This window comes from Ambystoma mexicanum, chromosome 3p, assembly GCF_040938575.1.
Source record: "Ambystoma mexicanum isolate Mex_15411 chromosome 3p, UKY_AmexF1_1, whole genome shotgun sequence".
NCBI lineage: Eukaryota > Metazoa > Chordata > Amphibia > Caudata > Ambystomatidae > Ambystoma > Ambystoma mexicanum.
The window spans coordinates 594,370,161-594,387,342 of record NC_090925.1 but is presented as its reverse complement, the minus strand read 5'-3'; positions in this window follow the sequence as shown (position 1 = coordinate 594,387,342).

The following is a 17,182-nucleotide window of genomic DNA, read 5'->3' as shown; positions in this document are numbered from 1 at the left end:
CCCTCCCTTACTTCTCAGAGAATTTTCCCTAGAGAGTTCATAATAATGTCAGCAGGGTCCATGACAGCTCGGGCAGAACATTTCAATTTGAGGCCTTTCATCCTGCAACATCCTGTCCAGTCCAAAATCCACAGGAGCTATTGAACCCCACAGACCCATTTGGGCATCTCGTCTACAACTGACCTAAATCACACCACCTGAACCGAAAATACCCCAAGGGAAGTGGATCATATAACAAGCAATAGATCCTCATTCGTCTTTGATGGTCAAGTTTAACCCTCAGTACATTTTGGGTCAGATCAAGACTGGGAATGTAAGTTAATAAAATAAACACAATGTGGATGAAAATAGAACTGGGAGGTCAGAGTTGGAAATATAAATACATATAGCACTGCTGGGAGATCTTATGTGTTATATTGAGCATTCAATGTTGGCTCGCAGGTCAGCCTGGGTGCCCTTTCCGTTGTATGTATCTTGTCCTATTTTCTGTGTTATTTCTGTGTCTATGGGCCTCATTATGGGTCGGGCAGTCCGGAATTAACAGTGGCGGTAAAACCGCCGCCACTGTTAATTCCGGACCGCCCAATCCCGAGTCCTGCAGGCGGGAGGTGATCTTCCCGCCAGGTCTGACCTGGCGGGTTGAACACCTCCCGCCTGCAGGCGGACGTGGAAACACCAGCACCATCACGAGATTGTGCCGGTGTTTCCACTTCCCCATTCCCATTGAATCCTATGGTACTCAATGGGAATGGGGATTACCACCATTACGCCTCCGTGACTCCCGGGACACTGGGGCTGTAATGCCCTGGTAATTCCGGGAGTCACGGAGGCGGAATGGTAATACGAGTCCGGCGGTAACCAGGCGTTTTACCGCCGCGGTTACCGCCGGACTCATTGTTTTTTGCTATAGACTATAAATGGATATTGGTTTGGAAATATTGGCATCCATGTTCCCTCTGTGCCTTTGTTCCCAGTGCCAGTTTAGTTGCGAAATGGTGGGAAGTGGTACACTCCGACCGAAGAGGGATCATGTGTGTCAGTGAGGTGATTTCACCTCAGATTGTAATTTTTCCCCCTGTTCGGGCTAGGTAGTGGGTTGTCCCATGGGATGGAGAGAGAGAGAAAGCAGAGAAGACAGAACGAGGGAGACCGGGGGAGAAGGTGGATGTACAAGAGAGGGCGTCTGTCAGCACTGACAAGGCCAGCCTACCCAATCTGTTTTCTCTCTGTCCTTGAGAAAGTTAGTTCAGAGGGGGGCTGGAGAAGGGGATTGGCCGCTGTTCAACCTCAGACAGATTGGTCGGGCCTGTTCTATGTCAACATTTCCCTCCGTAGGGAAGTGTGACGGCGGTCTGGCGGAAACGCTCCCAACCATGTGCACCACAACTGTGTAGATGTTTGAAAAGACAATCAGCCACATTATGAGTTTGGCGGTAGCCGTGCCAGTAAAAACGGCACAGCTGCCGCCTGAGTCATTTTTTATTCCAGCACCCACCAATGGGGACTTACTGTGGCATTAGGTCCTGGTAATTCCCCTTTGCCGGGTGCCGGAAACAATCACTCCCCATTCCCATTTGAGTCCCATTAGACTCAATGGAATTGGGGAGGACGGATGCACCGGCAACGTTAATAGTGGTGCCGGTGCATCCGTCAAGGACTGCGAGCAGGTGGCATTCTGCCCACCAGGTCAGACCTGGCGGGTGGAAAGGCGTTTGCTCGCAGAACTCAGAATATGCCGGTCTGGTAACAACGGTGCTGGTATCTTACCGGCACCATTGTTACCAGACCTGCATACTTATGATGAGGGCCAATATCTCCCAAACTTATTCCACCTTCTTGCTCCACTATTTCAAATCCTCCTTTGATCTTCCCATTTCCTCCTGCCACGTATGCTACAAGGTCCCATCATGTATCAATTGTTTTCTGCTGTGGGTGGCATCACTAGGTCTGCCAGCAGCCCATGCTAGATGGGCGTGTTTTCCTCATCCATCTTAGAACAATTCTGCGTTTGGCTAATACTATTGCTAGTCCATAAAATCTGGTGCACTCCCTGCAAAGCTTAGGTGGGGTGGTGAGGATCATCTGCCAGGTCTCAAACTGCCATTTAATCTGTAGTATTTTCTCTAGGTCTTCCTTTTTCCTCTTTCAGAACTTACTTATCAGAGGATAATTCCATAATAAATGGAGCATTCTGACATTTGCTGGCCCAAAGCCTCATACTTCAGGCTTATGTTGTGATCATATATATATTCAAGGAAAATACTTTAGTTGCAGGGACGTTAAGGGGAGAACTTAACACAACAAACCCCCTGAAATTCAGCTAAATTCACCTTACCTGTAAACTGCCTGCCACAATGATGACATCACAGATGACATCACTAATTACATGTTGTATGAGAACACTGATGGCATCACACATTGCATCACTGATGCAATCACTGGTGACAACACTAATTATATTGTATATAACAGATTACATCAATAATGGTATTAGACATAACATCATTTATTAGTTACCTCATAAAAACTTTGATTATCTTAATAGTAATTTAGACCATAGACTTGGCAAGGTCAGAAGCTGTATCCACTGGCCATGGCTAAATTCTATGTCTAGTGCCCATTAATATGTTAGAATATACAGTCAGCACTGTCAAGGCTAATTACTTATTAGTGTTATAAAATATACAGTGGGCATAGTCGAAATGGATTCCCATTGGCTAACTCTGAAATCCATGCAAGTGACATGTTAGCATGTTAAAATTATACAGTGGGCACGGCAAAAGGCCATAGGCCATGGCTAATGGCTGGTAAGCATTGTATTTTAAAATATACAGTGGGCAATTAGAAAATGTACAAACTGCTCATGGTCAAAGGCCATGGCTAGTGGCCCATGTATATGTTACAATATATAGAGGGTACGGCCAATGGCTGTAGTCACTGACCAGTATTGTGCTAAAGCGCATGGCTAGTGGCTGGTTACTGTATATTCTATACAGTGGACATGGCTGAAGCCTATAGCCACTGGTGAAGGCCAAAGTATAGGGATGGTGGCCTGTTAGTGTTTTAAAATATACAGTGCACATGGCTGAAGGCAGTGACCAGTGTCCATGATGAAAGGCCATGGTTAGTGCCCATTAATGTGCTAAAATATATTTGCCATGCACACTGACCATGGCTGAAGGCCATGCTTAATGCTGTTTATTGTTGTAATGTATTAGTGATGTCATCAGTGATGCCATTTGTGATGTCATCATTGTGGATAGGCTATGCACTGGTGGATGCAAAGAAATGATGGCTTTAGCTGAATTCCAGGTGTTTTGTTGCATTAAGTTCTCACCTTATCATCCTTGCAACTAAAGTTTTTTTCATGAATTTCAAGGGTTTTGTTATTCCATAGATTTTTGCTGCAAGACTAGCCATGGCCTCAAACATGGCCAGTAGACACAGCCTTCAGCTGTGCCACTATATTTGTTAGAACAACTATATTTGTTGGAACACTACCAATACACTGCCACAGTACCAGTCAAACAATCTAATATAGAAAGAAAGGTATTGTATGCACAATGCGTTACCTAATTTCATGGATGTCTCATCTTCTCTGTTCTGTCAATGCAACATCTCTAAAATACAATGAAATTCGTTTTTATAATAGAAATAAAAAGAAGAGTGCTAAAGTTTTTTTTCTTTCTCATAATAGTACTGTATGAATACTGAATGTATTCCAACCAATTAAGGTTGTAGATATTAATCATTATAGAGAGGAAGAAAACCTCTCATTGGAGAGAAAAAAACTCCACTCATCTAAAATAGCTAAAAATAACTACTTACACACAAATTAAATTCTATCTCACTTTTTAGAAGCATCTATATATATGACAAACCTACTCAGGATGTTAACATTCCCAAAAATGCACATTATATCAAAAGAGAGGTTAAACGAATTACACTTGGAAAAGGAAGGAGTGTGTAGAGGCTGATTTATGCATAAGAACTATTGCATGACAACAGGTACAATAAGCACTTAGGTAACTACGAACCTGGTTTGCATCAACAAATTCTTAATAGGGTTGTCCACATAATCAATAGTTTGTGCACCTCCAAAGATATTTCAGTATATTATCTTTTGAAAAGAAAGTGCAAAAATAATAGCATAAAAATAAATAACCTTATACAAAAAAGCTATGTTTAATTTCTGTACAAACTTTATTTCATGTTAAATGATATTAAATTTGCAGAATAGTTTATGCAACCATAACCAGGAAACCGAGACATATAACCTAAATATGTCTTCAGTTTTACAAATAAAAGTATGAAGATATGCCAACAATGTAGCATTATTTTGAGTGTAAATTGTTTTTTGTTTATTTGTTTTTTTAAACACTTTTTATTGGCATTTTAGAAGACAAAACACAAAGCCACATACCTCAAAATCGGTTATGTCCAGGTGGAACAGTTCAACCCACTCACAAAAACCACACGCCAGTGACAATTGATCCCCCCTCTGTGCTCATTTGCCCACCTACCTGCAGGTTTTATGGTGTAGCTGTTGCCCCTCCTAGCCTACAGGCCGTTGGTTATCTCTAGCGTTCTGCTGCAGGGCTCAGGGGCCCTGCTGTATCATGAAGGCCAGTAGACTGAAGCCTCCGGCGCCACGCTTTTGTCCGTCACAGGCAAGAGTTGCATCTGTTATCCAATTATAGTTCCTTAAGCCCAGCAGTCCCGTCCTCTTGTTCCAAACCCCCCCATACCATGCCAGCGGTCGTCCCAAATTTCTGCCACTGTGCATAATTACAGCTATGAACTTACGGGGGAAGTGCATTAGATGAGGGAAACATCACCTTTACTAGTACATCCCAAACATTCACATCCACACCCCCTTCTTTCGACCCGCATTGCGTTGCCCTACGCCAGGTGGCAGATTCAGCCAAAGCCCATCTCCCTAAGTCTGCCTGCCAAGCTTCAATTCTGGATCCCTCAGATGACCTTCAAGTCATAGCGATCCTCCGCTTGCTAATATGCAAATAAGTTCCTTCATGCGAGTGAGGTGTCTTGCATGCTTCCCGCGCCTAGGGTATAGACCCAACAAGTAGGCTTTGGTGGGGCAAGCCTGCATCAGTATCCCTCCACTAGCAGCACTGGTCACCACCTTCTGCCAAAACCTGCCAAAAAAATGGGCAGGACCAAAACATCTGAAAGAAGTCCAAAATCTCATGCTCACATCTGGGGCAATTCATGACTCCCGCACCCCTAAACTTCAAACTTCTTGGGGGGTCAGGCAGGCCCTATGCAGTACATAAAGCTGGATAAGCTTAAATCTAGAATTTCTCGATACCTGCCTAGTATATACCAGTACACTTGACCATTTCACATTCGTGAGCATTCTCCCAACATCCGCCTCCCACTTCTCATGCACTCTGAGCTCCTGTGCACTACATGCAGAAAACAGCAATTCATATAACCTGGAGACTGTGTGTCCACCCTCAGTTAAATCGTACAAAGTCTCCAGCTCCTGATCTCCTTCTGTGCCCCCTGGGATGTCTGCCCATCTGTCTTGAATGTTCCTGACCAGAGTCTGGTGCATCAGAAATTGTCCCCCATGTATGCAATACTTGCCGTTAATGTTTCGAAGTCCACTAGTTTCCATCTGCCTATAAGTCTCCTATTGTGGCCATTCTGTGAGTCTCCCAGTTCCTTCCTATCTGTAATGCGGTGTCCTTCCCCCTCCCTGCAAGAGCTACCAGTGGGATGTTTGGGGAGAATGGTTCACTAACACCCACCAGCCTCCATACCCTGCGCCATATCATCTTACCCACTTGCAGGAGCTAGTTGCAGGAGCTAGGACGCTGCTGTGACATCCTGGTCCGCCACCCACAGTACCTCCTTCATGTAGTATCGCCCGATTACCTGCTGCAGGAGCCTTGAGTCCAGCATAACTTCATCTGCCAGCCAGCTAGTCACAAACTGTAGCGGGCTCGCCAGGTAATATAGCTCGAAATTAGGCAGCAGTATTTAGGCCCATTCGTAATCCCCCTGGAAGGTGTCCAGCGCAGTCCTGCACCTGCCGTTTCCCCACAGGAATGTTCGTACCTTTGCATCCAAATCTACAAAAAAAGCATTGGAAATATCATAAGGGATATTAATGAAGTGATATAGCAGGCAGGGTAGTACCACCATCTGGGGCAGGGAAGCTCTGCTCTGCCCATCGCCAACATCAGCAGTCACTGCCAAAAATGTGTTTACCGGAGGACGTCATCCAAGACCCTCTGCGTGCTGTGTTTGTGGGCCACGGCTACATCATGCATGATATTTACCCCTAAATACCAAAAAGACACTGTGTGCCACCTCAACCTCAGGTCAGGTAAATTGTCTTGGCCCAGGCCAGCAAGGCCTGCGAGTGGGAACATGCAGGACTTCTCCCTGCTTATTTGGAGACCGGGGAGCTCCCTGTAGCAGTCTATTGTGTCCAGAATGTGCAGCAAGTTCTCACTTAGTGAGTGTACATAAACCAGCATGTCGTCTACATACACCAAGATTAGATGTCGGACTACATTCACCATTATCCCTGCCTGCTCATAGTCATTGCGCAAAAACACCACCAGGGGCTCCAGGGCTAGGATAAATAGCATCAGTGATAGCGAACAGCCCTGTTTAGTGCCCCTGTGCAGCTCCCACTCCCCAGATATCTGTCTTGCCGTCCGCACTCTGGCCCAGGGTTGTGTGTATAGAAGCTCCATCCACCTGTGGAACATATTCCCTATTCCAAATTGATTTCGTGTTGCACGCAGCCAATCCCATCTAAGAGTCAAACGATTTAATTGCGTCTAGGGAGGCTACTGCGCAGTCTATCCCTAGGCTTTTGGTGCCATCCATCACATGATGGAGTCACCGTGGGTTCCAAACAGTTCTCCTGTTTGGCACATACCCTGTCTGATCGGCATTTATCAGTTCACCAATCACCCCTTTAATCTATTTGCTAGTAAGGTGGTGAGAATCTTATAATCCTGATTAATCATGGAAAGAGGCCTATAGGAGCCGCAGTCTGAAGCAGGCTTATCGGGTTTAAGTATTGGTACAATCACGGACTCCCGCATGCTCGGAGGTAATTGGTCCATCGCCAATGCATCCTCATAGGTTTCGATGAGCTTCGGTGCGAGTGCCACAGCATAGGCTTTGTAGAATTATCCTGGTAGGCTGTCCAGCCCAGGAGTCTTGCCTGTTGGCAGTGACTGTGTGACTGACGGGATCTCGTCCACCGTGAACACAGTGTCCAAGATGTCCGCTCCCTCCTCGTCTAGTTGGGACAACCCTATCTCAGCCAAACCCTCAGTGATCTCCCCCTCGTTTCCTTCCGGTCCTGCTGAGTACAGTGTATCGTAATACTTGGAGAACACTTTGTTTATCTTGCTTTGAGTTTTCACGACTTCCCCCTTCTCATTACGTCTGTTGCACAATGACACCAACAGTCTGCCAGGTTTATCCCCCCCATGTGCACCCACTGGGTGTACTTGGCATAATCAAATTTGCAGAGACGTTCCCATTCTTTGATGCATTTTTGGCGCAAGGCTAGTAGGTGCCCCTCAATCTCTCTCCCCATTTCCCACCAAGCGGCTCAATTTCCACCTCTGTCCTCTGCAGGGCCTTTAATATTTCCCTCCTGAGCCCTCCCATCTTGCCAATTGCTGCTCCCCTCATAACCGTCTTAAAGGCATCCCACTGAGTGCCACTTTCTGTTAAGCTAGCCATGCTTGTTTCAAAATATTCTTCTATTTTCTCTTCAATGTAGTCCCAGATGACCCTGTGTCACAGGGCCTCAGCTCAAAGGCGCCAGGTCGGAATCGGTGGCCTAGAGAAGGATCACTGCCAAGTGGCAATCAGCGAGGCATGATCTGAGAGGAACCTGGCTTTGTAATCCACCTCTACCAACTCCCCAACCATGTCTTGTCCATTAAAAAAGTCATCCAGGTGAATGTAAACCCAGAAGGTGCCTCATAGTGTGAGTATCCAATTGCGTCCCCATGAAGTCGCCTCCATACATCTACTAGTCCGAGGTTTCGCAGTGTGGCATGGAGGGCTTTTGCAGTAGTGGAGGGTCTTCAGTATTTCTCATCCGACCTCTCCACTAAGGGGTTTAGCGTACAATTAATGTCCCGCCCATATACACATAGCGCCTCAGAACTCAGCGACCCTGGAGTGAAGGGAGTTGAAGAATGTTGTAGCATCTCTATTAGGTGCATATGTTTTAATAATTCATACCTCCCTGTTTTCAATGAACTTGTGTATCAATGCCATCCTGCCCTTGTCATTGTGCTTAAACTCCAACAATTGGAAGGGCACCATTGGTGCAATCCATGTCAGTACTCCCCTTGCATACCTTGAGAAAGAAGAACCGTACACCCCCTCGAGCCCCCATTTCTTGTCAATCACACTCTGTCAGTCTGCAGTTAAATGTGTTTCTTGCAGTAATGCGATATGTATCCTTTTTCTTTTCAGATATGCCTGCACCCTGAGTCTCTTAAGAAAACTATTGACGCCTCTGACATTCCATGTAACTATGTTCAGATCACTAGCCGTCATTCTCACTCTACCAGGTCTCTGCAGTTCCCAATGACCACTCGCTGTCTCTAATATAATCCCTTGGTCACCTGCGCCTCTCGCGAAACTAGCACCAGCAACTCCAGCATGCCCCTGCCACCCCTTGTGTCAGCCCCACCACCTGTCAAGCAACCAGCATCAACTGAGCATTTAGTAGCCTGTACATTTTGCCCTTCCATGCCTTCCAAACAACTTTCTAACACACAATCAACTGAAACAGACCAACCTTGGAGTGTAACTTCTCCATTCCCCCCCAACCAAAAACCAACAGCTCCATATCATAACTTGCACTTGGGCTCTGCTGCCTTCCCTGCTCCACTCCTGCCCCACCTGGGAGGCGCTCAACAGCATGATGCCTTAAAACAGCCATTCAAAACTATATGTCCACCGGGGTATCCCGGCAGCCTGCACGGGCAACCGCCCATGGCCGCAGAACAGGTTCCTCAATCTTCAAGTGCCCAATTCCCACATATAGCTTCCCATCTATTGCCTTAGGTTGCCATGGGGTAAATGTTCTACCACCTCCTCGCTTCCAATGGTCACGTGGCGTTATTTCTCCTCTCCAGGAGCTGCACGATCCCCTGAGCGTCCATCCAGGAGTGTGGTGCATCAGTTTCTTCGAAGAAATGGGACTTTATAAATCACCTTGAACTTCGCTAGGTATATTTGTATGCATCTTATGTTTGTCCTTCGCAGACGTTCCTTTGTATGACTGAACAATGCTCCCTGCTTCTGCACCAGCACCGTATAGTGTGGGTGAATGGCGAGCTTCACTGACGCACGTACAATAATCCCCCACTTTCTGCAGAAGGCTAGGATCCGCTCTCTGTCTTTGTAATTCATAATCCTTGCTATCACCAGTCTTGGCGGGGCTCCCTGGGATGGTCTCCGAGCCAACGATCTGTGCCCCCGTTCCACCATAAAGCCCTGAGTTAATATCTCCCGGCCCACATCCTGCAGGAGCAGGTTTTTGACGTATGTGGTCGGGTCACTTCCTTCCTTGCTTTCAGGTGGCCCAAGGATCCTTATGTTATTCATCCTGGCCCTCCCTTCTGAGTCCTTCAGTCGGTGCTCCAGAATTCGCACTCTGGCATTTAGCACAGACATCAGTGCCTTGGAGGCAGCCAAATTGGACGTATTTTCTCACACCTGCGTTTCCACAATTCCTACGCAATCTGACAGGGTCTGTACTGTAAGCCATGGTATCAAGAATAGACAGACACAAGTGATCACAGTTCAAGGGTGTTTATTAAACTGTATAGGTAGGTTGGAAATAACACCTACTCTAAACCTAAATCTAAGATGGGAGCAAGCTATGACCATCAAATAATAATAAGGTAGTTCTGGTGGCATTGTTTCAAATAAAAGGGCCTATACTAAGGAAACCATATTGCCAATCCTTCCACTAAATACAAAAGAATGTGGGATGGGGTTCACAAGAAAGAAAGAAGTGTTCACAAATGATAAGTCAGGATGTGTTAGCCGGGTGTCTCCCTTCCCCCCGTTTTGAGCACAGAACAAGGCAGGAGTCCTCAGCACAGCACACTCTAGAGCTTTTCCAGCACGAGACAATAGAGCCAATTCACGTATCAGGACCTTTGGTGGTAAAGTCTCTTTTCTTCAAAAAGTCTCTTGTTTCCCAAGCAACTGATGGGTTTAAAAAATAACAAATAAAAGAAGTTCTGTTCCAAATGTAGGATGGATGATGGTTTCACCCCTGCGTCCCCCTCTTCCAGGTGTAGACCCCTTCTCAAATATATGCCTCACTCCCGTCGAGTTCAACTGTGGCTTTTCACAAATCAATTTCTCTTTTAGCACTCACAAATCTTAATGTCTTTTTAAACAGTTCACTGTGGATATCCCTCTAGCGGGTTCACTTTTGTCAACACACTGTTTCTTGGGACTTTAGACATCACCCCTCTTTATTGGCATCCCTCCGCCGGGTTCACTCTTGCCATTTCACAATTCCTTTTACTTTCTTCTGATGTGGGATTTTCTTCCCTTGTGTTTTCAGTGGATTGTCTGTCAAAGGCTTTCGACTGTACAGGGATTTTGCTATACCTCTGCATGATCACTTTGACCTTCGTGGCTTCCCCAGAGCCTTCTGGTATCAGTAGTTTCCTTCAACACGGGATCAACCAGAGTATCTCAAGTTAGCACCCACGTGGTGCCACTGCCCTCTGCAGTTGGTCTGCCCTTGACAATTTACAGTTCTTTGAACTTTTCTGAATGTGCCACTTTGCAACTTTCATCCAACACAGTTCAGTTTTTTCTAGGTTCTCCCCTTGACTCACCGGCTGTGATGAACAGCTTGGCTTTCCTTGTATCGGGAGTCAAGGTTGGTACCACGGTAGCAGGCGTCTCCCTCGGTCCTGCTTATCAGTGTAGGCATGCTCTGTGTACTGTTGACATCTACTGCAACACACTTGAGCTATCTTACGATTCCTTCTGCGGAGGTCTCACAGGCTTGGCTCGGAAATAGCAAGGTTGCTTCTCTCCTTGTCACCCTTTAGGTTTGCAGTGTCATTCTCCTCCTCTTGAACTGCTGTGCTGAGTTAGCTCTCACATCATACTGTCTGCCTTGCTCCTCCTGTGCTCTCGTGCTCCACCTTTTATCCCTGTGGCGAAGGGAAAGGGCCATCAGGTGTGTGTGATTCTGGTCAATTGCCTGACTTAACCTGACCCTTGGATTGGGACATGTCAGGTAAATGACTCTGGTGTTAGTCAGTTGTCTTTCGTGGTGTGCAAAAGTGTTTTTGTGAAGAAAGGGGGGCAGTGTTTCGGAATATCCTATGCAGTACAATGGGGAAATGATGTTGGAAGAAGGGGGATACCGTGTCTCACCCGTCGGTGTCCCACTTCCACTCCCCGAGGACCCCCCATCCAGGTGATACTCCCTCACTGATCCACCCCCAGGAACTGGATCCAATAGCGATGGCCGTGTCCTGGCCACCTGGATGATAGATCCCTGGGCACTAGCTAGGGAGACACCTCCAGGTTTCTCACAGAACATCCTGCCTCAATAGCCCCACATCAACTATTACCGCATCCACCTGTTGTTCCTGACATGCCTCTAGTGACGCAATAGCTGCAAAGATGGGATTCTCTTCTCGGGACTCTTTTTGCGAGGCTGCTGCGTCCCCCTTAGTAACCAGGGATGGACTTGTCTCATTCTCTGCACCTTTTAACAAACGCCTCCATTGGCATTTGTTTGGCCTTGCCTTGAAGATGTTTGTCTGGCCTGTGTGCGGGTCAGCCCAGCCAAGGGCCGGCTGTCTACCAGCACGTCCCTGTATTGGCACACCTTAGGAGCATGCTTGTTCTTGGGTGCAGGGCGGACCTCCTTCTGATCCTGACGCTGTCTCTCTCTGGGCCCAGGAGTAATCTTTGTGCTCTGATCCTGAGAAAGGAGCTGATTTCAGTTCATTGTATATTTGAAGCCCCAGGCGGGGTCCGCTGCAGGCACTCTGCACCACCAATGATCTGATTCCCTTTCCAACAGGAGTAGCCTTAAGGCCCCCAAGTGTTTGCTCGCAGTCTGGGTGCTCTGGTGGCAGGGCTGTCCTCCATTGAACCCAGGGTTTGCAGTGTGTTGTTTTGGCTCCAGTCCGTGAGCTGATTTCACTACCAATGTGTCGACTGTGGGTTCATGCAATAGCTGGAGCCCTAAGTGGGGTGACCCTGCCGACATTCGTCTCTGCTAGAGCTCCACTGCCCTATGTGCTGTAAATATGCAATCCAGTTGGGCCCTCTGCTCCAGGACCTCCAAGTATGTTATGTGGCAAGGCCTGGGACGTGACCTGCGGCAAAGCATTGGTTTTCCAGGATACACAGTAGACAGTTCTCACCTCGACTCTGGGCCCAGCCCCGGGGGCCTCATTACCCTGCAGCGCTTTTTGTAACTTCTCAGCTGACAGCATTTAGGAGTCAATGTACTGCCCCGGGTTTCCACAGCCACCACCGCAGCTCTCTTACATGCCCGCTCCGGCAGCTTGTTGCTCGACGCTGGCGGTCTTCACTGACTGCTCCCTGCAGCCTGCCCGTTCTCACTGGTGTCCCTACTGGGCCTCACAACGCTGCCTCTGTATGCAGCAGGTACTCACCACCCTCTGCCACATGTCTTCCATTACACTGGTGGGGCAGAGATGTCAGCGCCAGCCCTGCCGTGGTACGGGGAGTTCTCAGTCCGGCACTTTGGCACACGCCGACATCCACGCCAGGCGCTGTTTTTTACAATGCCTTCTTCTGAGCTGTCTTGCGGAGTCACCTTTGCTCTTAATCCCGCTGTAAACCTCCGGTCAATGCTCACTGCTGTTAAGATGGGCTTCTGAACTCTGGCCTGGTGGCCAGAGTTTCAGAAGGCCAGCCTAGTTTCTTGGAACAGGGTAACCTTCTGGACAAGCCAGATCAATCAAGGTAGCATTGGCGGCGGTCAAGACTAGGGGCCTCATTACCGGTAAACCCTTACCGCCTTACTACGAGGTCCCTTTGCGGGTTGATACTTTAACGCCTGCTTTTTAGCAGGCGTTAAAAACCAACCCGCAATGGGACCAGGGTGCTAATTACAGTACCGCAATTTGCGGCACCATACTTAGCGTCTTCCCCATTCCCATAGAGCCCTATGGGGCAAAAATGGGAATGGGGAAGGGCAATGGAGGAAGGCGGAATTACCGCCTTCCCAACCTTGGAATAGGGCGGTAATTCCCTTTTCCTCCAAGGCGGTACCGGTAAATTACCGGCATGAACCATGGTGCAAATAGCACCATGGTTTACCGCACTTATGTGTAATGAGGCCATAGGTCTCAAGAAGGGTGAGTGTGACTGAAGCACACAGATTAAAGGACATTTACAAATCACTCCCAGTCGGGTGTATATATATTAAAAATACAAATACATTTATTCAAGGCCTTTGAAGTTCAACACACAGTAATAATCAACAGTAATACTTTCAAACCAACACAATTCCACAAAAATACATATATAAAATTCCAAGTGGCCTAAAGGGTTAAACGCACAGAATGGGTCCAGAACCTGTAAGGGAAGGAAACAGGCAGTGCAAATTCTCTTTAGGCAGTTCTGCAAAGTTCAATACCTAACCTAAAGGCAGTCCAGTCCCTACGTTGAGAGGAGCCTAGTGCTCAAAAGTACTTTCAGGTGCTGGTGCACGCGATAGTGCAGAGAGGCAAAAACGGGTTCTCTTGTAGGGTCTCTAGTAGCTTAGGAAGGTGGGTGAGGTGATGCAGAATAAATTCCCACTATTTGTGGAGGATCTCCTCAAAAGGGCAGACCAGGTTCCAGGAGTTGGGAATGGTGATAGCACAGGCTATCTGTGGAAAAGAGAGTGGCCCTCTGGGGACACTCGCACATAAAAATTGATGGATGCGCTAGGGGCCACTGGTAAGGGTTTGCAAGTACACACCTACCCCCCGGCGAACTCCGGACCAAACTTTGGCAGTAGAGTTCACTTCGGTTGCAGGTTCACATGCGGCAGTTGTGCGGTTCTGCGGCTTTCAGCAGCGAAGTTACAGCGTTGATTCCCCAGCGGGACAGTGGCGATTTCTCTGTTCCTGGTGGATGGATCAGGACAGTTTCACTGTAGCAGGCTTCATGGCACATCAGCAAGGCACCTGCGAAGTTCGTCACCACAGCTTGGCGACACAGTAATCGTGTGCACTCCGGTTTGGGTGCTCTCTCTTTACTTCAGACCCGGGAATGCCAAGTGTACGAAAGTTGGTGTGAGAGTGCCGTGTACACAGAGCTTGTGATGTACCAAGTTTCAAGGGTCTCCTTAAAATGGTGGCGGTGTCAGAGCAAAGGTCCTGTGCAAGCTGGTCAGCTCACTGGTTGGCCCAGGGACACTTCCGAAAAGGCTTACTAGCAGGGCTTGATGAAGGTTCCAGGGATAGTTGGTCTCACTATTCCAATGGGTCGAAACGTCTTCGCAGACCTTCTAGTTCGATCAGATGCAGAGTGTTCCAGCAGGACAACAGCGGTCTCAGGGTGCCAAACCTTCCAGTGGGTCACCAGCGGTTCCTTGACTCAGCTTCTTGGTTTCACAATACTTGGATCCTATCCTTCGTTCAGTGGGAACTCAAGAGATCGACATGGTATGGGTGTTTGGAGCCTTCTCTTATCCAGAATCTCCTCTGCGCCAAAACGAAGAGGTTCCAATGAGATCTGCTCAAATATAGGCATACCATATGTGGAGCAATCATGGACCATGGTGGTCCCAGTCATTCACAGCACACCAGACTCTCTGGCACCCAGAATGTTGATTGTAACTAGGCAGAAGCCTGCAAAAGCTTGGCGTTTCGTGGGAGAATGCATGCCCAAATAAGGACTGAACCAGGTCAGCTCGACCTGGGGAAGGTGAAGGGGCAAGATGGCCACAGGACAGGACAAAGAACGTTGTGGCATGGCCATTTTGGAGCCAGGCCTCCTTTCTGTGCCAAGTGCAGTAAACACAGTTTGTATGGCAGGAAAGGGTTAAAAATATACGAAAAGATAAGCTGCCACCAGCCCTGTCCAAGGCACATCTGCACTTCTCCTAAAAAATCCTTCGAGGGTGTCTAGGGTCCTTGGAAATGATAGGAAGACCCAAGCGCACTGTACTGTAAGGTACATTGTGCACTTGTAACATGTTGCAGAAAAGTTGCAACATTGAAAAGGACCAAGGGAAACAAAGTCTCCCAGTACTGACTGTCTTTAAGGGCATGTCAGTTTCCCCATAACAAAGTGAGCGAAGAGCACAGGAGAGTGCAGCTGAAGGCTGTGCTCCACTGGCAAAGTCAGACTATGGTGTTAAAACAGCAGCAAAAAGTTGGGGGGTACACAACTGGAGGGAAGACTTCACATACATGGGACTCCATCCTAATGACTGCCGACTGTACTCCTCCTTCCAATGTTCCGCTAGTGATCACATCTTCATGCGGCCCTCTACAGCGCACACAGGAGCCGCAGCCCCCATCGTGGGAGTCTCGTCCTCACTACTAAGTCGCCTCTTGACTCTCTCAGCCCTGCGTTCTTCACTGCACCACCACAACCCAGCTCATGGTATGCTCCGCTTCCATTAGCTTCAATTTCTGTGTCGTTTTATGCAATAAAGGCAATGTTACATCAATCAATGTTAGGATCATGCAGGAGCCTCAGAGAAAGCAGCTTCACTGCATGGCTATCGGCCACCCCCCCCCCTCTTTAAATCTTTTTAAACTCTAGTCGTACCATTATTTGAAATAATAGGTAGACAATAAAAACTTCCCTGTGTGTAAATACATCAACACTTAGTAGTCAACGTGCCTTTTGGTTTTTCTAAAATTGTGAATAATGCATGTTTGACAAATAACGTCATGGAACATCCCTTCACTATGTTTGTTGCTTTCTCTATAGCGAACGCAGCAGCTGCTAAACTTTGTTCACATGGAAAGAGACCTCTCATTACTGGGTCCAAAATTCCACTGTAATATGCAAGGGGTTGTACCCCAAAGTAGCTTTCTGTGTAAGTACTGCTGTCATAAAAGTACCATCTGTGTGTGAGGATAAAAAGAATTTGTCTGCATAATTGTGAATCCCTAAAACTGGAGCTGTGCAAATGGCTTTTTCAGTTCGTCAAACCCTTCTTCCATTGCCTCAGTCCACACGCTTTTTTCTTTCGTAGCCTATGCTTTCTTTAATGCGTGCAAAAGCGGCCTACTGTACGAGCTGTAGTCAAAGACCCATGCTCGAACATAATTGCATAATCCTAGAAAACTGCATTAGTTTTACCGTGTGTGGCTTGGTTGTTTTTAAAATGACCTCAGCTCTTTCAGGAGTAACTTTCTTTCCCTCATGTGAAATCAATTGTCCTATGTACAACACTTCTTGTTGACAATATTGTAACATTTCCTTGTCAACCTTATATCCTTTGTCAGCAAGTGTAATCATCAGCTGAACAGAATCATGTCTGCACTCTTCATCTGTGGTGCTGCAAACTAAAATGTCATCTATGTATTGCAGCACAACGCTTTCTAAAGCAATATTGCTCAAGTCCATCTGGAGGACTCTGTTAAAAATCGATGGTGACTGTACCCCTGGGACAGCCTTGTGCTTTTTAATCGTACTTGTCTAAAAGGGAACAATGTCAAATCTTGTGAGCCTTTATGCAATGAGATTGAGAAAAACACATTTTGAAGTCAATCACTGTGAAATATCGTGCATCAACAGGTATATTATATAGGGCCTCATTATGACCCTTGCACTGACGTAATGAAGGGGGCCGGTCCCGTACCGGGCTGATTACGAGGTTCCCTTTGCAGGACCCAGATCAGACATCTGGTAAAACCAGACGTCTTTTCCGGGTCCCGCTAGGGGAAGAGGGAGGTAACAACGGGACACTTGTAATGTGCCCGTTGTTACCTCCCTCCCCATTCCCATTGAGCCCTATGGGGGCTGAAATGGGAATCGGGAATGGTTCCTGCAAGGAGGACTTACCGGGTCCTCCTATGTCGGAATGACCTGGTAAGTCCCCATTGCAGGAACACAGTAATGGAGCCCGGTTTGGAGGCAGCCATGGAGCTAATAGCTCCATGGCTGCCTCCAAACTCGTAATGAGGCC